The sequence below is a fragment of the Astyanax mexicanus genome, chromosome 6 (assembly GCF_023375975.1).
Source record: "Astyanax mexicanus isolate ESR-SI-001 chromosome 6, AstMex3_surface, whole genome shotgun sequence".
Taxonomy (NCBI): Eukaryota; Metazoa; Chordata; class Actinopteri; order Characiformes; family Acestrorhamphidae; genus Astyanax; species Astyanax mexicanus.
The window spans coordinates 32,541,772-32,562,587 of NC_064413.1; the positions used below are offsets into that span (position 1 = coordinate 32,541,772).

At 39.0% G+C, this 20,816-nt stretch overlaps 1 protein-coding gene and 1 long non-coding RNA gene across 5 annotated transcripts in view; one reads left to right on the top strand and one right to left on the bottom strand.

The window, feature by feature from the left end:
• LOC103041574 (HIVEP zinc finger 3) overlaps positions 1 to 20,816 on the bottom strand; it is a 78,533-nt gene that overhangs the window by 21,152 nt on the left and 36,565 nt on the right. For 2 of the 4 annotated variants that reach the window (XM_022673677.2, XM_015606464.3), the window contains exon 1: positions 8,163 to 8,311. The exons of the other annotated variants lie outside the window; for them this stretch is intronic. The gene's annotated coding sequence lies outside the window, so the exon portion shown is untranslated. Of the gene's footprint in view, positions 1 to 8,162; positions 8,312 to 20,816 lie in introns of those variants that run through there. 4 annotated transcript variants of the gene reach the window in all.
• Positions 4,913 to 6,159, top strand: LOC125802349 (uncharacterized). The gene is made up of 2 exons (XR_007439391.1): positions 4,913 to 5,499; positions 5,961 to 6,159. It is a non-coding gene; the product is annotated as an uncharacterized LOC125802349 (long non-coding RNA).

The window sequence follows — 20,816 nt, forward strand, 5'->3', positions numbered from 1 at the left end:
ATTAGATTTCGATTTGGAATGTTTATAAGGTCTATGATGTTTCAGATGTAATGTAATTCAGTTTTTATACTACACTGTTTTAAAGTTTAAAATGAACCAACACTGCACAAAATAGAATTTAATGCACAATATGGACAAAAGTATTGGGACACCCTCTAATTTATTGTATTCTGAAATGAATAGTATATACAAAAAAAGAGTTGATACTACTTCTGAGATGGCGCAGATAGTTTTGAGTTTATCTGCTCCAGAGAATCCTATTCTATAGTGTATAGATAACACCTCCCTAAACAGAATATACCAGCTGTGTGTGTGTGTGTGCGTGTGTGTGTGTGAAATGGCTGCAACTTAAAACTGAATGCATTCCTTAAAACAGGTGTCCAAAAACATTTGGACTAACATAAAAAAAAAAAAAAAAACATGGACATGCTACTAGTTTCTTTATAACTATTTGCATGACCTATGGATGCTACAGAACACTGCACTTGCTAGGGCTGCAGAATATTGAAAAAAAATATTGCAAATGTTTTTCAACAATATATATTGCAATATAATACAATGCAAGGCCCATGATGTCAACAGCCCACCCCCAGCGTGCTCTCTCACGTTGGGACCGATCAAGAGCTGAATCAGTGCTGAGCAAAACCCAAGGAAAACAGCAAAACAACAGTAATAAGGGCGTTTTTTTTCCAGCTGGAAATATCTGTGCAAATCTGTGGTCTCACAGTGGACTCTGGACTGAGGTGCACTGCTTTCGAAACGTGCGTTTACCAGCATGTGCCCAACCATGTGGATGGAGGCCATGCGGTTCCCTCGTGTTCACTCCTGCCCCCTGTGTAGGAGGTGTTATCTATACACTGCGCACATTGCGATGATGATGCTTAAATGATATATCATGCAGCCCTAGCACTGACCTGTGGGATATGCATGTAGGATTTCACTTTTCACTGAAAGTGGATGTAATTTCTGTGTCACTTGTCTCTTTGCACGAACAATTCTAGCTAGATGTCACCAGTCACCAAGCAAGTACATTTTAGATACAGGAATGTTAAATGCCAACACAACTTCTATCTAGCACCCACTAACACGCCCCCTTAAACTCCCACAATTCATGTCACATTGCTATAAGCAAGTTGGTTAGTGTTCAAACTCAATCACAAAATATAATCTAAAACTTATAATCACTACATGATGAATAAGCACTGTAAAGAGGGTTCTTTTAAGAAAGAGGTATGTGATGCCTCTTTTAGTCTTATAGTGACTACAAGCATGTGATAACATACTGTATGTAGAACAAGTGCCAATTCGGTTGTCATTCCAAGCAGATATTCACAGATTTCTTTTTCAGTAGGAATGTAAGAAAATATTGACATTGTATCACAACAATAATATTGTATGGCAATACTGTATTTATTTCTAAAAAAATTTTTTTAAAGTGGGTCATTAGTTGCCAACTAGATAGCAGTGCTGTTGTGTCATTAAAATCCCACGTTCTGAGTGCATAAAAAGTCAACCTTTTTTTTACTTAGATTTTTAAAATATAACAGAAAAATGTTATGGTATAAAAAAACACTAACATTTGGTTTAAACTGAACTTTATTGTGATGTACTGAATCGTAACCCTTGAATTGTGATATGTATCGTATTGCCTAACATGATGCCTTCTAGTCTTTATGTGACTGCTAGTGTGTCAAATCAAATAAAAAGTAAATTTTATATCCAGCTGTTTATAACTGATGTCACAAAGCAGCTTTATAGAAGTATAACCGCAGGACAGAGAATCAGACAAAACATTGAACATACAACACAGAACCCCCAGTGAGCAACAGAGGCTCAGAGCTGGAGGAGGAAGAAACCTTGGGAGGAACCAAGGCTTACATTTACCTTGTACTATCACATGTACCAGTCTGATAACATATGCAGAACAAAGGGGTAATTCCTGTTTATTGCTATTCCAAGCAGATATAAAAACCTTTCCTATAGTTTGTTGCTGTTTGTTTCCAGGTGAGCTGATCTTGGGAGGCAGAGCCTTGAAGTATGAATGTCAGATCATCCATGTGAAATAAAGCAGCAAGCAATCATTTAAATTGGACAATAGGAAAAAAGTGAGTAATACAGTTCAAATGTTTATTTTGTCACATATTCTGACTAATATGTCCTTTTGACCATCTTTTATTTTTACTTTTCTGGAACAAAAGCCCGAGGACGATTTTATAAAATCAGTGTTACACAAAGAGGAACGAGAGATAAAGGGATGAAACTGGCGGTGTCTGCTGGAGGAAAAAAAATAAACTGTACTGTCTCTCTTCCCGTTTTCACTCCTGGCAACCTGGCGGCGGTTCCCATAGAGACGGGCCTACAGCTAGCCATGGCAGATGGAGGGTGAGCTGGAGGTCTAAATTTGTCCCCCAGCAAACTCAGAGAGTGCAGCAGCACGCTGGCAGCAGGAAGTAGGGGAACAGGCTGACCTCGGCACGCGAGTGCCACTGCCTCACGACCCTCGCGCCCCTCACTGAGTGTCCAACATGTTCGTCAAAAACAAACCGGAGGGAAGCTTGCTGCTGCCCCGCCGCACCGGCAGACCCCTCTGAATGCCACGCTGCAGGATCACAGGCACACCTCGCACCCCGTCTGTACTGGCAGCTACATAAACGTGATCACAAAAAAACATGCATGGAAAGACATCACAGCCCTGCAGGACTGAACTGAGAACGGCCAACGGCCGGAATGAGCAGCAAGGCTAAATCTTCCAGCAGGACATGAGCTTTGGGTTTTAGCCCAAATTTATCATGCTCACGTTATACACGCACACTCCTGCTATGTACAAAAGTTTGTGGACACACATACACACACATGCACCTCAAAGAAGGCTTTAGAATGCACAGTTCTCTCAGAATATTATAGATTTTTCTTTCTTTCTTTTGCTGACCACACTGACCATACAGGAGCACTTCGTAGTTCCAGAATTAGTTTGTAGTCCTTCTGTTCCTCTGGTTACTTTATTATCCTCCTTTCACCCTGTTCCTCAAATGGTCAGGACCCACAGGATAGGTAGGTGTGGATCAGACACAGCAGTCAAGAAGGTGGTCATAATGATCTGACTGGACTGTGTTGATGTTTAAACATTACAGAGAAGGTCTGATTGTTCTGAGAAGTTAATAAGAGTTAATATACTAATCTTAGATGACTTCTTCTGAATCATAATGACCACTCCAACTACCATTCCATTACAAAAGTAAAGGATGGAGCTCAGGCTTCTCCAATAAAGTTCAATGCTGTAAGCTGTTAGCAACAGGTGCACTTTAAAGAATCTAAATGAACTAATGAAAGTGGTGTACAAAAATATTTTAACATGTTGAGAATTTACACAGATCAGTTATTACATTAGCCCACCTTCCTAATTCTGTGATGCCACAACAGATCTGATCATTTAATGAATTGATCACATGAATAGCATCAATTGAGGCTTTTTCTTCAATGTGTTTTTGCTGCAAATCAGCACAACAGCAACATTTCAGGTGCATAGGATGATTTACTTTGGGTGGCTTGATTAATGAAAGTATAACAAATGTAAACACAATTGATATATTTTACTATACGTCTTCTCATTAATCATGGTAGGTCAACCATGTGACCTGTTTTCAGGTTGTACAGGCTTAATTGTACAATCTCTCTCACTTGCTAAATACAGGCTTAATTGACACCGATTGTCTGATTAAACATCATCTTCAGCACCCTCCCTGATCCACACTGATCATACGAAGTAACCCATATATCTCTCTAACACACTATCAAACAAAGGTATAGTATTACATCTCATAGCTGCTCTCAAAACAAGGACCTCACACTGATGTTCACAGAACACACCCTACTGTTGGCTGGTGTATACTATCTCTGTGAAGAATCTATGTATGAAGCTATAGATGGAACATAAACATTAGGAATAAACCACTTAACACATCCCGTGGAACTGATCCATTCACTGAAGCCAATGCCCACACTGTGCAGCTAAAAGCAGCTACATGCTGGTATTCTATGCTTTGTAATTAATGATTAGAGTGATCTACAGATATGATAAACACATCATGGCAAAGAGCAGGACTATCTGACTAATGTAACAGGGCCCTCAACTTGTCTTCAAATGATAAGTGGATTGATTACTCACTACTCACTAATTACTCACTAATTTCCAGAAATCATAAAGCACAGCTCATCAAAACATCCAAAAATCTGTTGTTTAATAGGTTTTTAAGCAACAGAGAAAGGCGGCAGTTGTGAACTGTTTGGTTAAAAGATTGTGCCTGTAATGGACGACAGCCAAAGTGAGAAATGGGGTACATGTCGTCTTACAAGTAGAATCAAAAAGGGACACTTCAAATTTCAGAATCGAAGTCCAACCGTAGTATTAGATAATATTAGGAACTTATAATAAGCATTGATATAAGTGTTATATAAGTATCGGAAATTTAAAAAGTTGAATCTGTATATCACTTTCAATCTAGGCAGATTTCAATGTGCAGATTCATGGTAGAAGAGTCTGCAAAATACATTATATCTCCACTGTGCCATTATAAAAATCTGGAAATGGTCAAAATGGCAAAAAAAGTGGTCATAAATAAAATCTAGGACAGGAAGTTCACCTTGAGTCAAAGCTATCCCGCATCTCTAAGACTGCTAGAGAAAAATGAGTGACTCTTCTCTTTCACCAGGTTGCGAGCGTTTCTTTATCTGAGTAGTTACTCCCACTATGAGCAATGGATCTCAACAGACCTCTCCTTATTCACTCTTATCTAAAATAGGTTTGGGATGCACTGTGCAAGTTCCAAAAGCAATACAGTAGAAAACACGGAAGATGAAACATACCTTGGTGTAACCCAGGTCTTAAATGGGTCACAAAGACAGATAAATTAGATAACTGCAGAAAGTAAATAATGAATATATATTTTTATTATTTCTTTAATTATTCTGAAACAGTATAAATTAATTAATAGAAAAAAAAGAAAACTCCCAAACAGTGTTTAAAATGAAAAGGAAATCGTTTTTATTTATTTTAGATAATAAATGAAATAAAACTTTTAGGCGCTAAACAGCAGCCAATCAGTTCTTCAGATGATCCAAGGTGCTAAACAGCAGCCAATCATAATAATCCTCTAAGAGACAGAGGCGGAGCCTGTTGGTTAGTGGACGTCAATCCCTGGCTGTTTTACCCAGAAAGTTCTGCGGGAGGAGAAGAGACAGGTCATGCAAGAAGTTCTCTGCTTAAAGTATTAAAAAAAAATACTAGAAAACGCTAGAATTCAGCGTTGTGGTTAGTGAGTAAATCACTACCAAGCTGACCGCTGTTAGAGTTGAGGCTGCAGAGTGGAGAAAGGGGGAAAGTCTCACTTATTGTGCCTCGTGAAACTTTGCCAGTTACACACTCCGGTAATCTCCAGGTGGAGGTAGAACCTGGTGTCCATGTGCCCTGGGGTGGTGTGTGAAAACCTTGGATAGGATTCGGTGAGTTTAGAGTATATTTAAACATGTTTTCTGACCAAATTGCCGAATAAATAGAGGAATAAAATAGCGCTAATTAGCCTAGCGGCTAACGCGTTTTGTTATGCTAAGCTAGCCCATTGAATCTAGCCTGTGATAAGCTAATGCTAAGCTAATTTAGCCTACGCTAAGCTAATGTGTTGAATTTAGCTTATTAAGCTTATGCTAAGCTAACCCTCGTGTATATATTTCAAGCCTGAGGCTATGCTAACGCTATTGGTTAAGGTGTGAGATGAGTTTATCCACTTATAAATGTAATTTTATGGAACGGTGGAGATTTATTAAGCTGTATTTTGGATGTTTAAGACCTGTTTTGAATGTGATACTGTTAAAAGTAATGTTTTTTACTGAGTTCGGTTATGTAAGTGTATTTAAAAAAAAAGTTAAGAGTTATGTGAAACTCAGACACTGTTTTATGTAAACAGGCCAGTTTTTTTGTTGGGTGAAATGGATTGGAAATGGATCTTCCCGAACACTCCTCGTGTCGTTCAGCTGCACACGGCCGGTGCAGTGCGCGGTGCTAGGATGGCGAGCCAAGCCCGAGGACCCAAGTGACTTCATTACACTTCATTCACATTTTCAAACACTTGATAGTGAACATTAAAGAAAATTTGTGGACTTTAAGATTATTTGAGTAAAAAGGACACTTTTATTTTATTTTATTTTTTTTTGAAAGAAAGGACACTCTACAAAGATACTGAAAAGGGTTAAATTTTAATTGGTTGGATTACTGTTATTTGATTTTGATAATTTCTAAGTGGTTTTGATATTCATTTATTGTTTTTGCTACAGAGAATTGTTATTTTTTTATTTCTGGTTGTTTGTTAAAGGGTATACTATTGGTGTAAAATAACCTAGAGGTTTAATTGGGTAACAGTAATTATAATAATACTTACCTTTAATCAATAATCCATTAGACCTAGAAGAAAGAAATAATTAATTAGTTATAAAATACCTATAAATAGATTAAAATAATAAAATAATACTTACCTTAAACTGCATAAATACCTCTAAAATAGAGAACACAGGTGATTAGAGAAATAATAGTAATTAATATAATATTAAATATACAATACTGAAATACAAAGGGTATACTTACCATTTTCATTGTTGACCAAGGTTATTGAAGGGTGAATTCTTTTGGAAACTGAGTAACTGAATTGTTTTTTATTTATTTATTTACAGAATTTATTTTGTTACATTGTTTTATTTACCTACTGGCATTGATATTTTAATACACTTTATTGCTGCACAAATTCTGGTCTCATTTCTTCCATGTGTATTGCTCCTAGAGCGAACCTAACTGGTCCTAGAACTATCCTAATTATTTTATCAAGTAACACTCATTGTAGTGGTTGTGTAATTGGGTCTATATATCTGTGGTGCTACATTGTGGAACAGTGCTGGCCAAGTGCTGTGCAATATAAGCCCTATGTGGACACAGATCTCCTACTTTAGAATTCAGGCAGGGAGAATAAGTCTTCTAAATTACGGGCAGTGTGAGTTTCATTCATTTATTCTGAGAAACAAGTGGAGCTGCTTTCACTGCCAGGCCGCCCACAGCAACTTTCAGCACGGCCCCGTCAATCACCTGCTCCCTGGCTCTCGGAGAGCGACACCAGAGAGGAAGAATCCGCCCACACCAGGAAGTGAATGAAACGGAGCCGCCGCCAGTGAGAGTGTGTGTGAATCAGACACCCCGCTGCACCCTAACAAACGCACAGACCCGCCCCCTCAGCCGCCGCCGAGAGCTTTGATAAGATTAGTCATCCTCCAGCAGTGTTTCGGAGACTCTTTAATTTCTCATTACAGTCACCTCTCTGCTTTCTCCTTGTTTAACCTTTCAGAAACAAAACGGCGTTAATGAGGACCTCTCTCTCTTTCTGCCCCTCTCACTCGCACCACCCCTGCCCAGGTGGACTGTGATTCACACAGAACGACGGGGACATTAAGGTCACTAAAATTCACAACAGGTTTATAGAGTCTTAGGAAGTTAACTGAAGACATATGTATGTAATAATGAAGACAAGGACATATGTATGTAATACCTTCTGTATGTATATGTATTCACTTTATCTTTTCTCCAAAACATTAGTTAATTGTAATTTTATTTGTACTGAATTCTAAAATAATCATCTAACTTCTATTATTTACAAAAACTTTACTAAGCAAAGCAAACACTGTTTATATAAATGATATACTACTTTACTTTTTTTGCGTGAAAACCCTACATTTTTCCTAATCTAAAAGTTGAAGGTAAATATATGTGCACAAAACATTCTTAATATTTGAATCACCTACAAATGACAAACGATAATCTCATTTTTATGATTGGCTACTTTGGCCAGCTATCATTTTTTAACCAAAACGGTAAAATGTCTATATTCCACAAACTGTCAACTAGAGCTGTAATTATTTTGCTATGACACACAAAGTAAGCATCTATTTGTCATGTAACACAAGTTCACGAGTTCACCTGTGTAATACACACTGACTCACACACTGCATACAAACACTGTCACCTCCCCATCCACCCCAACCCAACGTAAACACAATTACTAAGGCAAAACAGCTAAACAGAAACCTTAGTGTCTCCTCCTTTTAAACACATACAGTAAAGTACTCACAGTAAAAGCGTCCTATAATCCTACAGTCTGTGGTGGCTGTCCAAACAGAAGAGCACAGAGAACAGGAGAGATAGCGGCAGCGAGGTCGCTCCTCCAGCCAAGCCCGCCTGCTCCTCACAGCTACAGCATGAATGAGAGCCACCACGAGAAAGAGCGGATATGAATGTTTGTGTTTGAGTGGGTGTACTTCTGTGAAGTACGAGAGTGGGGAAGGAGGAGAGTGAGAGAGCGAGAGAGAGAGAGAAAGAGAAATGAAACACAGAAGATGAGTGAATGGGAGATGAACACTGTGAAAGGTGAAAGTGGAAGGGAGAATAATCAAAAATGATTCTTCCCATCTACACCTACAATTTACAATTCCCCTTACAAACTGCCAGCAAAGAAATACAATCATCATCATCAACGATAATGATTATGATCATAATGATGATCAAATCACTGTATAAGGGAACATTCAGTTCAAATTCTACAATAATATTAGAGCAGTATGATTCTAACACCCTTCTCCTCTAAAGCTGCTAAGGAAGAGGACATGTGTTTTGCTTTAGCAGAGGGTGATTCGCAGACTCGCATTCTAGACGTAACTTTCTGGTCAGCTCACTGCCGTTGTCTTAACTCCTGCTGCTCCAAACAAAAGACCAGGCTTATATATTTGGACGATGACATCATGACAAGCTGTGCTTGGCCAGACCGCTAAGGGTCGGGCTCTACAATGTGGGCCAACTCCTAAATGTGTGTCTGTCTGTGTGTTTGTACGGGTGAAGAATTTTCCATTTGTTCACATTATCAAAGGAAATGAGACAATCTTTAAAGCGATCGCCAAACATAAAAGTATACAAAGACCCGTTTACACCTGTTCACTGCATGTGTACATTGTACATGGATTGATTCCTGATCATATTTAAAGAACATGCAGTATATTTAGTACACAGATGTGTCTCCAGTTAGTCAGACTGAATTATGACTGTTTTATATGATTCGCTTATTGCGTGATTATATTTACTGGTGTTGTTGGGTGTCAAGTGTGTCTTGGAGGGACAGATGTGATTACACTGCTTTAAATGTTCTTTGAACTATGTTTATACTGTGGACTGGCAAGAACTAGACAAACAGATACATATCACGATACAGGGGTTCCGATTCAGTGTATCCCAATATATTGCGATTAGTGAAAGCAAACATTACAAAAAAAAGTCTGATAGTAATAATAATAATAAAAAAAAAAACATTTATAAAATCTAAAAAAAAAACAACTGAATATAACACTACTAATAGTTCATACTTGTTTTAAGTGTGTCCTGAGGGCATTTACCCTTGCGTTTTCTTTTATCTTGGCCATATACAACACACATTAACTGACCAGGTTAAAAAATCTGTTTAAAATCTCCAGTACTGCACCCAGCCAAGAGTCTTTTTCCTCCAGATTCAACAGTAATCTCCGGGTCATCAAGAGTGCGTTAGTGTACATCAGGCAATGTTCTCACTGTGTTTTGGTTCTTTTTTTCCGTACACTGTTTTACAGTAGTACTAGTCAACAAGATCTGTCTCAACACTTGATGATGTTCCTCCTTCACTCCTTCCCTCTATCCTGTCTACACTCTGTTCTTTCCCTCTATGACTGACTTCTGTCTTTCCCGCTCTTTCTCCACACTGGCCACTTCTCAGTCTCTACCGATCATGCTCAACAAGTGTGTAGTTGGTGATAACCTTCAGCCCCGTGTAGAGCTGGTCACTGTGTTCTAAGCATTGTCTGTGATTGCTCTTCCTACACAGTTCTCAAAATCTGTTCAACAAATGTGCATGCTTGGTGGTTCACTGGTACCGGGAGGATCCAAAACTTAGCTATTGGAACTGGTATTGGTACTGAACAACACAATTTTGAGGGTAAGCAGTTTTGTATTGCTCTAAAACCCTAGATCTTTTTTTCACACATGTTCAAAAAAATGTAGAACATGGTTGATGACTATGTTCTTTCTCCTCTGACTTATCCTGTGTAGTGCAGATAAAGATGGCATTCTACTATCAAACAGGCCAGGGAGACCTCCAACGATTCATCGTTTCATATTTAGAGGAGTGTGGCTATATTTTATCCCATGACTTTTGGCATGTCCCATGTAAATTGAATATGATTTGTGGCAGAATGTGAAGCCAGCTGCTGCTGGTCACAATCAATCATTTCCACCGACTGAGCTGTTCACTGGGAGTGGTAACACTTTCTATGAAATATTACTACTATACACAAGACACTTCGGCGATAGAATGTTCCATCCCTCTGGCCCCTTACTATCAGAACTCACTCAATCACTAATAACTTGTGTCGTCTTGCCATTAGCGCCCAGGCCAGTGTTCAGCAAAACATCTGTCTAGTCATTGGTTCAGCCTCACTCACAAAATAACACAATAAAACTTATATAGGTATAGATATTCCTACTCTGTCCTCTAAAGTAACACCTAATAATCTAATTACAAACTGCTATTTTCTCTGTGTATCAGATTCATCGTACACATTCTCAATTCAGAAATATAGAATTACATAAATACTAACAATGTTCATCAATTATATGCACATATTTAAACATAGAGACTGCTACAGGAAATTCTAGGCCATACTTTGCAAAGCAGTGGGTTGCTAGCTGTAGCAGCATGCTTCAAATGGGGCTTTCCCAGTGAATAGAAAATAACTGCAGGAAAGCTCCTTCAGTCTTTATATTTCCTCATTGTTTACAACCAACAAAAGCACTGGAAACATGCTCTAAATGTTTTCCACGAGACCTGACGTAAGGTGGAATGTATTCGTCCCTGTTTTATCTATTTCTTAACACTGCCACTCCAGCACGACACAGATTAGATCTTATCAGGCCTGTTTACTCTGGACTTGACTCAAGACTATCCGTTTTTTCTTCACACAGAGCGTACCAGTTAAAGCACAAACACAAAGTGACAGGGGACATATATAAGCTACGTCAACTGCTGCCACAATGTTAAAATGTGTCTGCGCTAAGTTAAATTCAGTTCTTTTGATTTTAAAATGTATTAAGAAACGTGAACCTGCAACTCTGACCATGTTGCACATGTTATCCCACAGGTTAAACTATTTCCTAACTGTTTCTGTCCATTTTTTTATTCCCTCTATGCTTTCTTTTTTTCTTTTACCATCTTAGACTGCATAGATTATGATACTATACATGCTGCTAATCAGTTTTTATATTTACCACCATCTTGGTAAACATCAACAGGGCTCACCTCAACACTAGACCTGTTTTTTCTCACAGTCTTTTGTGAAAAAACAGCTTTTGCACCATCCTCACTCGTGATCGTCCCTCTATACCATAAAACTTCTTATCCACAGGCTTTGTTCTCTCTCTGTGATGAAGTTCTCTCTTTCCGTGCTCTCCCTCCTTGCTCCCCACTTCTCTGTCTCTATCAATCATGCTCAACGAGTGTGTTGTTGGTGATAACCTTCAGCTCTGCGTAGAGCTGCACATTGTGTAGGCCATTGTGCTTGCCCTGTGGCTGTGTCCGTATTGTGTCCGGCTGAATGTGATCTTTGTGGCGATCAGCAGCCTGGCCGGGCCCCCCAGGGGCAACACACCACGCATCGGCCATACTGTACTCCTCTGGGAGGGGAATTCGCACTTCCGTCACCTCTTTGTCTTCTGTTTTTCCAACAAGGGAAGAGGTTTGCTAAAGGACAACAGAGGCTGTGTTTGATCTGAGTGACAAGGAGGCTGCTTGCACACACAGTCATGAAAGATCGTCTCACTAGGACAAAAGATCCAGCTTTACAGTATTTAAGCAGAGCACTGTACTGTATGGTAGGTGCAACATCCTAATATAGAAGTGTACTGTGACAGAAGGGTGTTTTTACACCCAGAAATCTGGAGCAATGTTAAATCCAAGATCACTATATTTTTACATTGTATACATTTAATCCGGTTAGCTTTGGTTTTACACTGCAGTTCAGCGAGTAAAATAAAGAACTTTGATACATTGTGTCATCCTCAACTAAGTGAGCTGCATCTCTCTGTATTTGTTATTGACTGGTTTGAAGAAAAGTGTGTGTCAGACAGTGGCATTTTCTCTATATTGAAGCACAATGTGGACGTAACAGATTAGTCTAGGATTTATTTTATTTTGCTTTATGAATAAGGGTTAATCTACAGTCACAGTAGATATATACTTCATGTCTGGCCTGGACAGGAAAGGGAGTCAGAATTCAGAATTTTTTTTTTCTCCTATTGTTTAAAGGGTGACTACAGTCTGCCTAAACTTACTGTAATTGGTTCCTTTAAAATTTAATTAGAGGTGCAAGATATAGACAAAAAATGTGATGTGCAAGAATGCTCATGGATATACTGATATTGGGTTGGAATGTAATAAATTAAGATTCTAAATTAGTTTAAGTGCATTGAAGTTTCTTTTGGCACTTGGGTGCACACGTTTTTATTGTGGAGTCCACTGTGGTCCTCTAGCTCGCCATGTTGCTGCACATGAATGCAAGACAGAAACAAACCTGCAGAAGAACAATGTGTACTCTATCTACCTTAAGAACATCAACTGAGCCCATCAATAAATACACTGGATCACCTCCCAGAAAAACTCCTAAGGCGGCTGCCTGAAGCTTCTTACCATTAAGAAATCTGTGAATACTGGACTTATAGGATGAATAGAACAGCAGGCAGCCTGCTGCAGGCAGCAACAGATCCCATCATTGCTGGTGAGTTTTCACTTAATGGATACAACAAGTTCTACTGTGCCAAGTATATCTGGCAACCGGTGCATTGCAATAAATGCTCTTATAGATCTGGCCAGTAGGCCTGATGGGTAGCATGTTTGGATAACAACCAGTTTACTAAAATTTTGGCCGACCTTTGTAATACTTCTGCGATATAAATAAAGTGAGCCTGTGAAGTACACAAGAACCACCACGTGTTTCATATTAATGTTTTTTTTACATTTAAACACAAGGAGACACAGGGGTAAAGAGCAAATAAATAAAGCAAATAAACAATATTAAACACTGTCATTTTCTGTAATATATATTGTGATTTGATAAAAAAATACAGGAATTCTTACCATAATTTGAGGGCGTTCAGAGGTTCAACACCATTGTCCGATATAAACTGGGCCTTTGTACAGAATGCTACACTGACTGAAACTGATTAACTGTACATACGCTCCTCTCTGTGCCCTTCTTCAGGCCTGGACCTACAGCACGAGCAGCTGCTAGGGCTGATGGAGGAAGCAGATGCTGGGGCAGCACTTAAGGCCGGTCAGATGGCACTTTCTCCAGATGCAGTAGCAGCAGAGCGCTCACCCGTCACACGTTAGAGAGCCTGGGTGACATTCAACACCGCCTGTCTCACCTCCAAACGACTTCTCTTCATTAGGCATTCTATGAACGCTTCTTACGTAATCGCTGAGCGTGGAGTTCTCTGCTTTTATTCAAAGCAACAGAGGCAGCGGCTGCCTTGAGTCTGAGTCCACCATCAGCCAGAGCCGAAAAATGATCATATGCTGGAGTCCACTGTAAAGTGTAGATAATCACTAAGCTGAAAGGCAGTTATTATTCTGCATTAGGAATCACTCATATATGAGATAATGCACCAAGTCTCTGAGGATCAGTACACTATGCAGTTCAATTGGTTATTACTTCTACTGCAGTCAACATGCTGTTAACATGTTAATGCACACAAGCAAACACATATTAATCATTTTACAAAGTTTGGCTCCATCTTCCTTTCATAATTCACTTATGGAATGGTGAACACATTAGCGGTTTCATTTAACAATGTAAACGCAGCATTGCTACTGTAGAGTACCCACATACTTACCTGCCTCCTACATGTGTAATCTCCTATTAATATGTTAAAACTGTTTAACAGTAGGAGTTTCCCAGCTTTGTTGTGTTCAATACTAATTAATAAATCAACAGTACACCAAGATATTCTAATAAAATGTTACTTCAGTAAAGAGTAAACAAGTGCAATGTTTACCCCACTACACAATTAGTTACCACTAAAATAAATTGGTCTGTCTCAGTACCTGGTTGAATGTAAAGGAGGAGTAAGCTAAATGTATTATTATTTACAACAGAGAGAATAAGGTTCAGTATTCAATTGGTACATATTATTTAAACAAACATATTTGATCATAATTAAAATGCCACTGTGTTCATCTTACATTGACTATTTATTTTAACATATAAACATCTACAGGAACAGATATAGCTCATTGTTTGTTGTTTGGATTAAACCTTATTTAAAGTCATGAAGGCATGTTTAATAGATGTGCTAGTTACAGAAACAAGCAGCGCTGCAATCCTCTCAGTCTCCTTACAATAGCTTACTCACGCCGCTGTTTACGTTCCCTGACAGAGGGTGTGATGGGCTTGTTTTCAGAGCCTACAAGATACAGGAGGCCTTTGTCTTTTCTTGCACATCGCCACCCAGTCTCTCTCTCTCTGTGTCCACGGCCTGAGGGTGGGGGTGACTGAGGCAAAAATAGTCCCCAACCTTCCCCAACGATAAACCAAGCCCACCAGAAGAAGTGGTAACTTTCAGCCACCACAGACACTCACTCACTCTCAACACACATCCAAACTGCCACTCACTGTGGGTGAGAGAGTCACAGTATATGACCCGCAACACCCAACCTCCAGTGGGCAATCCCACAGAGCACAGCATAACAACACAACACTTTCCCTGACTACCTCTACAGTCCCCCACACAGGGACACTGGGGCTCCCCTCTAATTTGACTGGTCACTTTGCGGCAACTTGAGTTCTATGTAACTTGTCATTAGATGGTTGATAGGAAGCTTGGGATAGCATGTAACTTCAACATGTGGTTATCCATGCTGTGAATAAGGCAGATAGACGCGGCTTGCCAAATGTTCGTATCAAATTTTATGAGGGGAGTTTATGTTGTTTTTCGAGGATTGCTGGACTGTAATTTAGACTAAATTAGTGGTCTTGGACTTTGCAGACAGGAACACAGATGGAATGTATTTTTGTGCTGGCTTCCCGGAAAACGCGAGGACGTGCGCTGTAAAAAGTGTAAAAAGGTAAAAATGGAGCTGGCTTGAAAAAATATTTGCATGGGGAGATCATGTGTACGAGTACGGAGACGGCAAGAAAAGGCATCTGTATAGAGGATTCTCCGAATAGCAACAAGGCTCTAATTTAAGGGCCTTAAAATTAAGCCATGTTCCTTAATTCTGTGCTATATCGTTACACATACAATAGAGTATCTTCATATTTTATACATAATAATGAACAATAAAAAATACTATTATGATAATATAATATTGCAGTGTATATGCTGTGTATTTTATTTGTTTTGCTAATGATTGTGAAGATTTTTTCAGGATATTTATTGTATAATTGTATTTAAATATTCTGGACTTTGGTATTGTAGTTGATTCTTTGGGTATATTACATTTTTTTATACAAAATTAGAATCTTGGCAAGTTACTGTCATTTACAAAAAAATCTGAAAATGTGCCAATGTTAACAGTTTTGTAGAAAACAAAACCCATTTTTATGCTAGTAGTGTCAATATAATGGGTATTTCTGAATAAATTAGCCAGTGTTAGATTGGCAAAATGACACTATATTTATATATTAGTGTGTTAATCGCTTAAAAATGTATGATACTAATCGCAATAATATTCTGTTAACATCATAATTTAAATCAGGATTTTTTTTAATGCTGGTACTGTATTTTTAAGAGGGAAACAAAAATAATAGTGTAGTGTGGTTTAGGCCATTGCAGACTGGAGCTGGTTTTATTTCATTATAATATCTTAGGATAGTTTTGGTGCTTTTAAATGAGAATATTGTAATGTGCTAAGTTACTGAGTTTAATTAAAAGCTTTAATTAAGAAAGTAGACCCTAGTGTAGCTCCATATTCCACTTTCAACAGGTTGGAAAGAGGAAAGTGCCATCAGCTGTGTGTGTATGAGAGACAGAGGTAAAGAAAGAGAAAGATAGAAAAAGAGAGAGAGAGAAACTTCAGCATAAATAAAAGGTAATCAAGCTTCTAAATTTGACATCACCAGGCTCCGTAAACTTTGTCTTAAACTTGTGATTAATTATTGTTATCTGATAAGTAAGGAGAAGCTTTTGCTCTATTTCACACTTGTAAAACTCATCATACACTAACTTAGCTGTAAGCTGTGGAGATATAGAGAAAGAACAAAACGTTCAGGGCATGAGTAGCACACAGCCTTGTACAGATACGCCCACTCACACAGCCAGTCTCACCGAGCTGCCTTCTAATGGACTTCTCAATGCGAGTCCTTTATTTTATAGGAGATCAATACATTTCTTCTCGGGACCTGACATATGATCTCACAATGCTCTGACACATCTCCCCTGACTCTGTGATCTCCTTGTATTGCATTAAATCCAACTCTTATCTTCATACTTTCTCCAGGGCAGGGCTGGAGTATGCTGAGCAAAAACACATTAAGCAATAATAAGTTCAGTTATGCCTAATAATAATTTCAATTTCAGAATTTAGAGCATTTTACAGTTAAGACTGTTAGACTGTGAAATATCACGGTGACTCACTCCTCCAAACTTCAATCTTTGGGGAATTCAGGAGACAGTAAAATAAGTAGTGAGAACTTGCCTTCTGAATGCCAGTGCTGTATAGAACAATTTTAGAACAAAATTGTATAATTATTTGCAGCCCCAAACTAAGCGAGAGGTTGTCTGAGTTCACGTTTGTGCTGTCTTTTGTTGAAAGCCTTATTCGCCGAACGGAAAAAAAGAAACCCTCCTCTGGTGCGCTATTGATTATGAGGGCCAAGAAAAGCTCTGACTGTGAAAATAATGAGGCTAACATGAAGAGACAGATGGAGGGAAAATATGAGAGCAGGGAACTAGAGTGGAGAGCCCTGTGAAGAAGACTGTAGAGAATGTAAGCGAGGTGCTGAGATGAGGGGCAAAAATGAGGCTAACTGTGTTTGAAAAAGTCAGGCAGAAACTCTCGACGGTCATGGCAAGAATTAAAGGAATGTAAATACACAATAAGGAAAAAGTACGAGGCAGAGAACAAGGAAGAAAAAAAAAAGGTGACGTGTCACAGGGGAAGAAAAAGACGAGCTATAAATAGAAAGAGGAAGTTCCACATTTAGAAACTACCCACTCATCGCCAGGCCCACGCATTTTGTTGTCACTGTGTGGGAGATGAGACTCAAAGCACAAAGAAACCACAACACATACTGTCAGCTATTCTGTCAGTCGAGGAAGACGTAACCTACAAAGTGTAGGAAGTGGTCACAGAGACAGGAAGCCTGATGTGACGCAACAGAGGGCACAATGCAAAGGGTGACAGTGACTTTGGTCTCACAGGCTGTGGCTTTAACTTTCAAATGAATTGTTGTCTTAAATGTTACATTTCAAGAATCAGAAGAAGATTTTTTAAGAAATGCTCCCTCTTTAGTTTTTGCAAAACAGCAGTTCTAGCAGCATTATGTGAGAACTGATATTTTTGCTCCTGGTCTCCCCCAACAGTTGGGAAGTGTAACTTGCACTTTACGTCTGTTTACACTTAATGCTAACGTGTGTTCTTGGTGATTGGATCATGTTCGGATTTCAAGCTTCAAGCCTGGTGTAAACACCCTCAAAATGTGCTATTATCTGATAAGGATCAGATCACTCAAACAACATCGAGATGTGGTCAGAGAGATATTTTGCCCACATTTAATAAACAATAGCTTTTCTCTCTTATTCTTGCTTTACCTCTGTCGCTCACTGTTTTTGTGTGTGTGTGTCCACTATAAGTATTAAAGAGTGAGATTTAGGTTTAACTCCCATTTGAAAAGATATTTTCTAAACTGTTACTGCAATACAAAAAAGAAGCATATATTGTTTCCCTGTGTTGTAGAACAAAAACTGTTACACTAAACTTTTTACAGACTCCCAGTTGAGCATATTTTTTTTATGAGACTTCCTTTAATACAAAATGCATATTAATGCCAGGGCTAATCATTTCCCTATGAGCCAACATTAAAGGACACATTTTACACATGCATTTTTGGACAAGCTGAGAGATTCAGAACCATGACTGAAAGATACATTTTTAGACTGTTAAAGTATTATTACAGAATTTTACACAAATGTGACAAATACAACAACATTAAAAGTGGAGGCTCAGCGATCAGAGAACTGGGCTATTGACGAATCTATAACCATATTGAAAAGATTGTGGGTTCGCTACCCGGGCTTAGCATGCTGTCACTTTTGGGCACCTTGAACAAAGACCTTAATCCTGACTGCTTCTCTGAAGCCGTAGCAGTGGCTGCCCACTAGTGTGTATGTGGTCTTCTATACACAGGTGGGTTAAGGGCGGCAGCACAGCAAAACAACAGACATGACGTCTGTATGTGCATCAATGCATGACTGCATGGTGCTTTTTTGCATAGATCTGATTTGTCTAATGAGGCCTGTAATGTGAATGTAGTGAAAGTGTCTTACTGTACGAATCAACCTGACAATTGGCAAGTATGTATTCTGGGATCAACCCTTCAGCTAATTCCCAAGGCCTTTGTGAGCTGAATTTAAAGTGGTAATACAGGAAAAATGCTCATATCTGCAGAACCGTAACCTGCCAGCAGTTTGACATGCACAGATTATGTGGTGACACTGTATATTTTACAGTTATTAGCCTACACTTGTAGTTCTGAACAAGCATAAAACTTTCATTATGACTTAAAGAATATGAAAACACTGTTGTGGACTGTGCTTCCCAAATCAAACATTAGGCCCAGTCTGGACGAGTAGAGGCTCCAGACTGGCTCCAGTGCTGAGTGACAAGTGAAGGGCAGGCCAGTCGTTGTGGCTTATCCGATGACGGAGTTGATTCAAAGTGTGCCGTAAACAGGTCTCCACCTCAGCCTCCAATCTGCCTCAAAACACAAGGGGTGCCAGTGGGGAGCAGGCACCGGCACTGCTGAAGGGTGTACAAATATCATGGACAGGCTGCAGGATGTCAGCCAGCTTCCAGCCACAAACACCCCACCCTGCCTGGCACTCAGTGCCCCGCTGAGTGGGGAGTACACATACACACCACGGCCAATTTATCCACACTGCCACCTCCGCTATGTCTACAAACCCTCCATTCATACCCACGCCACTGTACCGCCACTCTACTCGCTGCTGCTTGTCATTTTGCAGCAGAGCTTGACATGTAGCAGTACCGTGCTGAACTGAAGCATGCTTTGAATATCGCTCACATCTTTCGCTCAAACATATTTTGAGAGGCCTGGTTTTAGTAATTTGTCAAAATATGAAATGACTATACACATAAACAGCATTTAAAAACCTGTGGCTGTGAATAATGTAATATTAAAAGAAGCAGTAAATGCTGTGAGGGGTGGTTACAGCACATATAGACCTAAACAAAGGCACGTTTAAAGCACATTTATGCTCAACTACAAATATGGATACACATACAAACAATACCATACATTACACATTACTTTTTTCGGCATGTCTGTTGTTGTCAGAACTTTTGATTCTAAGCTAGGGCTGTCAAATGAATGTGTTAATTTCGCTTAATTTATCACAATGTAATGTACCTTTAAAAAAAAAAAAAAAAAACTGGATAAAAAAAAAAAATGAATACTAATTAATAGCCTTTCTTGGTGCCCTTTGTCCAGGTACTACAGTCCCAGTCACTATAACATGATGGAGGGAAAAAAACTGCTCTGTCCTCTTGGCTCATGCTGATATTCTGGCCTTCATAACTGAAGAACAGAGAAACAAACAAACACAATGTCCATATCACATCAAACAACATAACTTACTCTAACTAACAATCACAGTAGCCTCATTCTGATATCAAAAATTAGTGATAAATTTAGCTCAGAAACAGCATCAGGGCTAAAACACCCCAAGCCTACTGCTGAGTTCTGCATTTAACTAGCACTGAGCAGACAGCTGCATTCTTGTGTTCTGAAATTAATAATCTTAAGTGAACTATAGCCATAATCCACATATTATATCTAATTACAAACCTACCCAATCTAATCAGCACAGTGCCGTCCATCATTCTTTAAAAAATAGCACGTAAATCAGCTTGGAAACCTTTGTGGCTAATCCTCCACTTTGCAGGGAGCTATGAGGGTTAAGGGCCTTGCATAAGGGAAGCTTGTTGTATGTGGGTATCAAACCCACAACCGTGTCATCAATAACTCAGGGCTCCAACCAGTGTCGTACATAGGATATCCTGTTTGCGAGGGCACACAGAAATATGTGGGCAGTGACCTTTTCTTCATTTACGTACGTAAAAGGAGCATAAATAAGCCTTTACTGTTTTAAGTCCTTAAGTGTGTGTATATGCGTATATGTGTATATGTGTATATATATATATATATATATATATATACACATATATATTTATGAAAAAACATTCTTTGTTATTGCAAAGTCATTTTCTGTTTTAATATGCAAGTGAACATTCTGCACATTGTCTTTGCAGGAGTTTATAAATGCATGACATTGACATTGTAAATACCATATGGTAAGTGTTGCAGACGGCACAGCGGGGAAACCATTCAATTAATGTTGGCAGCCTTCTGTGCAATGCAGCAACTACAAGACAAAGTGCATTATGCTACTTCATCTCAACAGATCAATATAG